At 44.0% G+C, this 9,346-nt stretch overlaps 5 long non-coding RNA genes across 7 annotated transcripts in view; 2 read left to right on the forward strand and 3 right to left on the reverse strand.

The window, feature by feature from the left end:
* Window positions 1–3,445: 3,445 nt before the first annotated feature.
* The window catches only part of LOC107572860 (uncharacterized), an 11,364-nt gene continuing 5,463 nt past the window's right edge, over window positions 3,446–9,346 (reverse strand). The window contains exon 3 of the long non-coding RNA XR_001607417.1: window positions 3,446–3,589. This is a non-coding gene — a long non-coding RNA (uncharacterized lncRNA). The remainder of the gene's footprint in view (window positions 3,590–9,346) is intronic.
* On the reverse strand, window positions 3,591–5,649 carry LOC107572859 (uncharacterized). 2 transcript variants are annotated; one of them, XR_001607415.1, is made up of 2 exons: window positions 5,586–5,649; window positions 3,591–3,677 (listed from the first exon to the last, which is right to left on the reverse strand). It is a non-coding gene; the product is annotated as an uncharacterized lncRNA (long non-coding RNA). The 2 variants fall into 2 exon arrangements; XR_001607416.1 differs by having other exon boundaries at window positions 3,593–3,830; window positions 5,586–5,624.
* LOC107572858 (uncharacterized) lies at window positions 3,651–5,690 on the forward strand. Its single transcript, XR_001607414.1, has 2 exons — window positions 3,651–3,734; window positions 5,643–5,690. It is a non-coding gene; the product is annotated as an uncharacterized lncRNA (long non-coding RNA).
* LOC107572862 (uncharacterized) lies at window positions 3,842–5,637 on the forward strand. Of its 2 annotated transcripts, XR_001607420.1 has the most exons (3): window positions 3,918–3,982; window positions 4,803–4,804; window positions 5,524–5,637. It is a non-coding gene; the product is annotated as an uncharacterized lncRNA (long non-coding RNA). The 2 variants fall into 2 exon arrangements; XR_001607419.1 differs by lacking the exon at window positions 4,803–4,804 and having other exon boundaries at window positions 3,842–3,982.
* LOC107572861 (uncharacterized) lies at window positions 3,895–5,274 on the reverse strand. Its single transcript, XR_001607418.1, has 3 exons — window positions 5,264–5,274; window positions 4,751–4,762; window positions 3,895–3,986 (listed from the first exon to the last, which is right to left on the reverse strand). It is a non-coding gene; the product is annotated as an uncharacterized lncRNA (long non-coding RNA).

The following is a 9,346-nucleotide window of genomic DNA, read 5'->3' on the forward strand; positions in this document are numbered from 1 at the left end:
AAGAATTAACTTGACGGAGCTCAAACTCAAACCACACGGCAGCAAGGACTCTGTCAGCCAGTTCACCAGACAGAAACTGGCATATCCCCAGCATCACAGCTGAAGACATTGAGAAAGCCATGGAGGCAGTGTCTGGCTTTGTTTGTGTTTCATATAGTTCAAAGTTCATACCTACTTTTTGTATTCTTTTTTTTTTTGCATTTGCTTCTCAACTCTTTCTCATCGTCATGATAACATTATTCTTTGTGTTTGTGTACAGTAATAAATAAACAAACAATCATATATTTATTTATATATTACACACACACACACACACACACACGAAGACACTAAATAATATTTATTTATAGTGGTATAGTACTATAGACATATATTATAAAGATAATAATATAGATAACATAAATATAATACATACATATATTTATCTAAATAATATCTAATAAGACTGCATTCAAGTATATGCTTCATTGCAGCAGTGTAGAGTAAAAATATATATTCCAAAACTACTTGCAGTCAAACCAAAGGAAATATATAAAAAAGGCACAAATATAAATATATAATTTTTCTCCCATGACCAAAGCACAGTGAGCCATTAGCACCTGGGGGTTGTGCTGTTGGATGCTGTGCCCTGATTGGTTGTTGACCTGGGTCAGGTCAGGTTGAAGAGGCATGTTTGGTCTGAAAGCCTTACAGTTGTTTTTCAAAAAACTTCTCTTGGGTCCTAAACTTTGTCTTGGCATCAGATTAATATTTGATGTCTTACATTTTAAGATAAAAAATGTTGAATCTGTTTCACTGTGTCATTCTTTTTTCCCATCACTTCCTTAAACAGGCCTATTGTGATGTTTCTGTCAGTTTTGTCACACACACAATTTTTAAGAAACTCACTTTCATGCAGTTGGTTTTCAGATGGAGTCCTGAATTCAGTGGTGTGGTTTTAAAGTAATCCATATCCTAATGCGTACTTCTATGTAAATAATTATTTAAAAATAATAATTTTGAAGAATGTTTTTTTTCTTAGCTTTATGGGAGTCAAGTTTTTCTTTGGCATGCCTTCTAAAATAGTTGTGTGATAGGTCTGTACATAAATCTATACATATATGCTGACATATACTCACAGAGTATGTTGACCTCATAATGTTTCAAACTGCTTACTATACTGAAAAATTAAGCCAAAATGTTATGTGACAGGTGAACTTTTTCTCTCTGTATTTCCTGCGAATGGCCTGTGGTGGGGAAAAGGGGAGTGGCTACACACATCTAGCACAGCATTGGTGGGCTCTGGCAGCAGACGCCCACACGGCCAACTGCAGCATAAATACTGGAGGCAAAGACAGCCCCACACTCTTTCTGGAGAGATGACAGAGCATCGTGTGCCGCGTGTCTGGATCGTTGGAAGCTCCTACATCCATAGGCTGCAAGCTTACCTCTGTGAGCAGCAGCTCGACATCAACCTTGGTCTGCCCTGCGAAGTCACCTGGGAAGGCAGAGGAGGCAGGCTCTGGGAGTTGAATGAGTAGAATGGTCAACTTCAATCAGTTAAGGTGCAAACAAAATGTTTTCAACAACCATTTAATATAACACACACACACACACAGCTAGTAAATTGATAAAAATGACATAAAAATGTAAATAACAATAAATGAAACTTATGTGCTATATAAGGTGTGAAATGTTTTTTTCTCAACAAATCTAATACAACACACACACACACACAATCTATAAAAAAAATCTAAAAATAACTAAATAAAATAAAAAACTAAATAAAAAAGTAAAAATATGGTTAGGTGGTGCCTTGGTCACATATTTAAATAAAAACAATTTGAATTTAAATAAAAGCAATTAATATTCAAATAGTATTTAATAATATGATTCTGTGTACAGCATTACAATGTGTGTGTGCTAAACAATTCTGAAATAAAAAATAAAACACACAGTGTGTCACGGTGCGTGCGGGTAGATGAAGCGAGGACTCAATTGCAGGAGAAATGGTTATTTATTTTAATAATAAAAATGAAACAAAAACAAACTCAAACCACCCCGAGGGGGAAAAACAGACAGGCAGGCCTAAAGCTGCACCACATGCAGACACGAAACACACACAATGAGAAATGACGGATCAGCACAGGATGACAGACACCAGGAGAATAAATAGGAACCAAACGAGGAGGCTAACGAGGGAGACACGGGGGAGCAACTTAATAACGAGGTAACAAGATGGGAGGGGCAAGACAATCGACAGGAGAGAGCACATGGCAACAGACGAACACAACACAAGCCATGTGCTCCCAGAACACAGTCATCTGGTGGCCCTCCTGGGCACACCCGCTGAAGACTGTGACAGGACCCCCCCCCCCTTAAGGTGCGGATTCCAGATGCTCCACCAAGAGCAATCCCGGAGGGAGGCGGAACGGAGGTGGATCAGGGGGAGGGATGGTGGGCCAGGCCCGTGTAGTGGAAGAGGTCCTGGGGATAGAGGTAACCCCGGGTGCCAGGGCGGGGCCGGCAGGGCAGGAGGCCAGGGTGGGGCCGGCAGCCTGGCAGGCAGCAAGAGCGGAGCCTGCCTCAAGGAGGGAGCCGGCAAGGCAAGCAGCTGGGGTAGAGCTGACAGAGAGCGGAGCCTATGTGGAGCCGACAGGGCATGAAGCTTGAGCTTGGGTGGAGACGACAGAGCGTGAAGCTTGAGCTTGGGCGGAGCCGGCAGGGCGTGAAGCGTGAGCTTGGGCGGAGCCGGCAGGGCGTGAAACTTGAGCTTGGGCGGAGCAGACAGGGCGTGAAGCTTGAGCTTGGGCGGAGCCGACAGGGCGTGAAGCTTGAGCTTGGGCGGAGCCGGAAGGGCAAGGAACTTGGGCGGAGCCGGCAGAGCAAGGAGCCTGGGCGGCGCCGGCAGGACACCATGCTCTAGGGAGGCCTCCCGGCCTTGAAGGACGGAAGAAGCCTTCTTCCTCCTCCTCCGTTTCCGAGAAGGTGGCACTGCAGCTTCATTTGCCACCTCCGGGGGCGCTGCAACCTCTTCGGCCACCACCGGGAGCACTGCAGCTTCATTGGCCGCCTCTGGGGGCGCTGCAGATTTGTCAGCCACCTTCAGGGGCGCTGCAGCCTCTTTGGCCACCTCTAGGGGTGGCGAGGCGGACCCATTCTTCCTCTTCCCCCTCCTCCGTTTCCGAGAGTGTGGCACTGCAGCTTCATCTGCCACCTCCGGGGGCGCTACAAACCTCTTCGGCCACCACCGGGAGCGGGCAGCTTCGTCGGCCACCTTCGGGGGCGCTACAGCCTTGTCAGCCATCACGGGAGGCGCTGCAGCCCCCTTAGTTGAAGAACGTGCCAGGAACTCCACAAACCCCTCAAAGGATACGTGATTGCATCCTAGCATGCTCCAGGGGCTAATGAGCTCATCAAGGGCATAATTTAATAAGTCCTTCAGCGCAGAGTCATTATAGCCCAGCCGGGGGAGTATGGTTGCAAAGCTGAAACTTAAAGGAATTGACGGAAGGGCACCACCAGGAGTGGAGCCTGCGGCTTAATTTGACTCAACATGGGAAACCTCACCCGGCCCGGACACGGAAAGGATTGACGGATTGATAGCTCTCTTTCGATTCTGTGGGTGGTGGTGCATGGCCGTTCTTAGTTGGTGGAGCGATTTGTCTGGATCATTCCGATAACGAACGAGACTCCAGCTTGCTAAATAGTTACGTGGCCCCGTGCGGTCGGCGTTCAACTTCTTAGAGGGACAAGTGGCATTCAGCCAAGCAAGATGGAGCAATAACAGGTCTGTGATGCCCTTAGATGTCCGGGGCTGCACACGCGCCAAAATGGGCGGATCAGCGTGTCTACTCTGCGCTGAGAGGCGCGGGTAACCCGCTGAACCCCGCTCGTGATCGGGAATGGGGATTGAAACAATTTCCCATCAACGAGGAATTCCCTGTAAGCGCGGGTCATAAGCTCGCGTTGATTAAGTCCCTGCCCTTTGTACACACCGCCCGTCGCTATTACCGATCGAGGTTCTCGGATCGGCCCCACCGGGGCTCCTCGCTGGCCCTGGCAGAGCGCCGAGAAGACGATCAAACTTGACTAAAAGTCATAACAAGCCTCTGAGGCATTCACACAATTTTTAGGCCACAATAAACTAATTTATATTAATATGAAGCTTAGATTCTCTCCTTTAAATTCAGGTATTTACAGAGCTTGTGCGAGGCCTTCAAAACAATGAAAATCTGACAGTAGTAAATTATTTTTCATTCAGGCAATTTTTAGGCCACAATAAAGTAATGTATATCAATCTAAAGCTTATAATCTCTCCTTTAAAATGTGCCTAGTGACATAGTTGTATCTTTTTTGGAAATGGAGAAATCAGAGGTCCAATTCAGGTATTTTCAGAGCTTGTGCATGGCCTTCAAAACAATGAAAATCTGACAGTAGCAATTTATTTTTCCTTCAGCCAATTCTAAGGCTATAATTAAATAATTTGTATCATTTTAAAGCTTAGAATTAAATGTGCCTAGACAAATGGTTCCCTTTCAGTCGGTCACTCTCGACGAATTGGGATCTCGCTTAGAGAGACCAATCTACTTCGAGTATAAACTAAACGAGCCAATGCACATTGGCATGCGATTATTGCATCCAGCTGCCGCTGATCACAGCGTGAGTATAAGTAGGCAGCAGGTGCAGCGCATCTTCAGCTTTTCGCTTCTGAGCCGAGCGATCACATCGTTCTGCTCCTGACTACTCTACTGAGAGAAGAAGACTGAACGAGTTCAGCGCGCTCTTTGAGAGCTCTTAGTGTTGGTGGTACGGCGTGTCAGTGGTGGTGGTTTTCCCGTGTCGAGTGGGTTGCACACATCAGGCTGCACTACCCCCTGTTTGTGTTGCAGGCGGCCATCTCCCATGTGCACTTCAACACGCTAAAAGAGCTTTTTCCCTAAAAGAGCATTCACGGGTGCGTCTTTTTAAAGACGACGTTGCGTGGCAAACTCGACGTTATGTCTTTGTAAAGACAATGTGGGTCTTGCTATAGACAACGTACCACCATTTCTGGATGCGGTCGTTACCTGGCGCTGGGTGATGGTCACGATCGCTGCCTCACGTGTCTGGGGATTAAACACGCTGAGGTGGCGTTTGTGGATGAGTCATGTTCTCATTGCGGGAAGATGATCATCACGGAGTTGAGGGCCAAGCTCTGTTTCCTCAAAGGGGCGGAGCTCCGTTGCCTCGGGCTAGATATAACTCTCGTCATGGCGGCAGTCAGGCGGTAGCACTGACTGACTTACCCGTGCTACTATTTCAGGCAGTAGCACGGGTAATCCTCGGGGGACCATCGCTCCTCTTGCCCTCCGCAACCAGTTGAGCTGCCAACGGAACGTGCTGGGCCCTCTACAAGGAGCGTACCAGCAGTATCCTTTGGAGCTCCTCCTGACGACTGAATGTCGATCACTGCATCGGAGGGTGAGCCAGAGCTTTCTGGAGAGGAAGATTCGGTTGCGCTGCTGTCCTCCGGGTCCTCCGCCCATTGTGGCGCGCGTGCAGCCCCGGACATCTAAGGGCATCACAGACCTGTTATTGCTCCATCTTGCTTGGCTGAATGCCACTTGTCCCTCTAAGAAGTTGAACGCCGACCGCACGGGGCCACATAACTATTTAGCAAGCTGGAGTCTCGTTCGTTATCGGAATGATCCAGACAAATCGCTCCACCATCTAAGAACTGCCATCCACCACCACCCACAGAATCGAAAGAGAGCTATCAATCCGTCAATCCTTTCCGTGTCCGGGCCGGGTGAGGTTTCCCATGTTGAGTCAAATTAAGCCGCAGGCTCCATTCCTGGTGGTGCCCTTCCATCAATTCCTTTAATAACACAAAGGCACAAGGGGAATACGAGCAGGGAGAACACACAGAATATGTAACAACTTGATTGTTCTCTAGCAGTTCAAATGAAACAGATGCAAAATATTTGTATGACAATAAATTAACAATTCTGAAATTACAAGAAACACTTGTGCAAGATTATAACACTGACAACAGGCCCACTGACAGAGAATTAATGTTTATTAAACAGATCACATTCATTTCAGAGAGAATCTGTTTGAAAAACTGCTCTACTTGCTCTTATGAAGCACTGATCATCTTATTTTATTACAACAAGTGTGAACTTGTTCAACCAAACATTCTCACTTAACAGACATCTAACAAGGTCCTTTTTTTAAGATACCCTATGAATCTACTATTGGTGATGTTCTTTCCATGAAAGTCTCTTAGACAGGTGTTTGATACAGCACAAATAAATGATCAATTGCCAGTTTCAATGTTCAACAGTATATGTCATCATTTATAAATGCCAAATAAAATTATAGTGTGTATCTTTAAAAAAAGGGACCTTTTTAGATTCTGTTAAGTGAGAATGTTGAACAACCGTGAATATGAATATTTAGAAAAGACACTTAGGCATTAACACAACAACAAGACAGCAAAACAACAAATGGCACAGCAAAACAACAAATGGCATGAATGTCTACATGAATGCATGAACAGGCACAAACTGGGATCACTGTTAGGGAACAGCAGGCTGTATTCTTACATTTCTTTCCTTTGAATTTCTCTAAAGCCCTGAGTTTGCATGAATGCACACAAAACAAAGCAAACAAAGATGTATTCATATCTTCTTGTCAGAAGGCTATGAAATATTTTGTTAATCCACACCTTTCAAAAGCAAACAAAAAAGTTTAAGGCGCAATAACTCAAATGAAGTGACTTATTGTCTAAAAGTAAATGGTATACCATCCCCCAAAAAATTGAAACTTAAAAATAAAAACTGATTTATTACTACACTTTACATTATACTACATAATCTTTTAAATCCTTGGGTGGTTTTCTTTTTCTTAAATTAAGTAGAGCTTTCAGCGACGATCTTTCAGCATATTTTTTCTTCGCTCTAAACTGGTGGTTGGGAAGGGCCATCTTTGTCTTCTCCTTGGATAGGGGTGTCTTCCTAAAAAAATAAATAAATAGACAACAGAAAAGTTTAAGCATTTCCTTGCTTAAATGGTGAACTATAAAACTGATTTTGAAAAGTTAAATCTGATGGTATACTTTATGTTATGTTCGATAAAGTTGAGTGACAAATTCAAAACCACTTTGTATGTGTCCACATCATGACAGCATAATGTGTGAGAGAGAAGGGGCAGGGGGGCATGTTTCAATTTCTGTAATATTAACCCTGAAGATTGAACTAAACTTTGCTTAATGCAGTTATAACCGGTTTTCAAACGTTTGCATTTTCAGACCCCCAAATTGTCATCATTTCATAAATTAATGGCCAAAACAAAACATTTCCAGTTTTAGTTGAAAACAGTGTTGTGTAAACACCCTATACGAGTTTATGCACATCCACTAGGTTTCTGTTTTTTCTGCAACATTTTATTCTTCTTACCTTGTAATTGTGTTTTAATTATTTGATCTCTTAATCTTCAGCAGAGAAGTCAACTATGTTGACTCCAGGAATAAATTAATAATATAGGTAATTGGACAAGTGCCCAGGGGCACTACAGAAATTATGCTAAATGTTATTTTCTTTAAGACAAGTGACACATCCACAATGTGTTGATTATAACATTATATTTCTCATTCATTACATCTACTCCCATCAAAGGTTGGCAACAGTCATGTTGAGTGAATGAACGTTTAGGGTTGAAAATGATCAAAGACTTTTGCTTTCCTGTCCCAAACCTATCCTCTGTAATAAAAGGGTCATTTGGAAGTCCTGAAGAAACAGATGTACTGATAGTGATCAAGGCCTGTAGGTCAAAATGTGTATACATCGAGGGTCTACTAATTGTCACACCTTTAGTACAGTGGGTGAAGCTGTAATCTGCTGATTGGTCAGTTTGAATGTCTCACATTTGGGTTTTAGTAACATGGTCAAGGAAGGGATAAAAGAAGATTGTAACTGTTGCTCTGTCTCTTTTCTTTGCCGGCGATCTCTTTCCTGAGCTGACGCTCTCTTCTTGGGGCGCTGCCCTCTTTCCCTCTTTTTCTCCCTCCCTCTCTCTCTATTTCCACCTCTGTCTCTCTCTCTCAGGAAACAGGAGACTGGTTGCCCACTGAAGCTAAGCAGGGTTGAGCCTCGTCAGTACCTGTATGGGAGACCTCCTGGGAAAACTAGGTTGCTGCTGGAAGAGGTGTTAGTGTGGTCTGCGTGGGTCCTAATGCCCCAGTGTAGTGATGGGGACACTATACTGTCAAAAAGCAGTCTTTCAGATGAGACGTTAAACTGAGGTTCTGACTCTCTGTGGTCATTAAAAATCCCATGGCACTTCTCGTAAAGAATAGGGGTGTAACCCCGGTGTCATGGCCAAATTGCCGCCACTGGCCTCTGACCATCATGGCCTCCTAGTATTCCCATCCACTTGATTGGCTCAATGACTCTCTCTCCTCTCCACCTGTAGCTGGTGTGTGGTGAGCGCACTGGCGCCGTTGTACTGTGGCTGCCGTCGCATCATCCAGGTGGATGCTGGACACTGGTGGTGGATGAGGAGAGACCCCCTCATGATTGTAAAGCACTTTGGGTGTACAGCAATACAAAATAAAGCGCTATATAAATGCATCATTCATTCAAGCAGTGGGTGGTAATAGACAAGAAATATTTTATACCATCCTGCTGTTAAAATTTATTTAGTCCTTCGGCAATCCTACAGCCTGAACCGCTGTAGGGACACCACCCTTAGAGCTTGGTGCCGAAACCTGGGATCCCTTGCAGTGAGTTTTCTGAAATTTACTTTGATCGGTCATCAGAGTGAGGACATATTTTCACAGTAGATCTTGTGAATGGATTAAAGCTGGCCCTCTGACCACGGAGTGGGTAAGGTTGTTTACAATCTCCATTTGCATGAAACAGAAATTAGAAGGTTGTAAATAGTGTCCATAGTCCTGTACAATATGACAACATTCAGATTATCTCCTCAGGGATGGAAAGGAAAATCTCTAACAACAGTGACATATTGTTTGCTTTATGGAGCAAAATAGTTGAGCATACCTTGCGCAAACTCAAGAAAGAATATATTGATACTAAATGTTCAGATGATGAAATGTTCAAATGGTGGAACATGATTGGCAAACATCAAAAGAAATCAAAACATGGTGAAATAATTGTGACCTTAAACTTCATAAGTTGTATGCGGCTACTATTTTCAAGGATAGATGCTAAATGTAAAGAATTGCATTCTAAAAATGCAGAAGTACAAAAGTCACAGAGGCAAAGATTCAGGATCTTCAGTCACAGTCAGATAAATTAATAGCTGAACAGTTAACCCTGAGTGAAAAGTGTAAAAATCACAAGAGCACCATTACAGATCTTAA

This window comes from Sinocyclocheilus grahami, unplaced genomic scaffold, assembly GCF_001515645.1.
Source record: "Sinocyclocheilus grahami isolate Dianchi unplaced genomic scaffold, SAMN03320097.WGS_v1.1 scaffold1824.1, whole genome shotgun sequence".
Taxonomy (NCBI): Eukaryota; Metazoa; Chordata; class Actinopteri; order Cypriniformes; family Cyprinidae; genus Sinocyclocheilus; species Sinocyclocheilus grahami.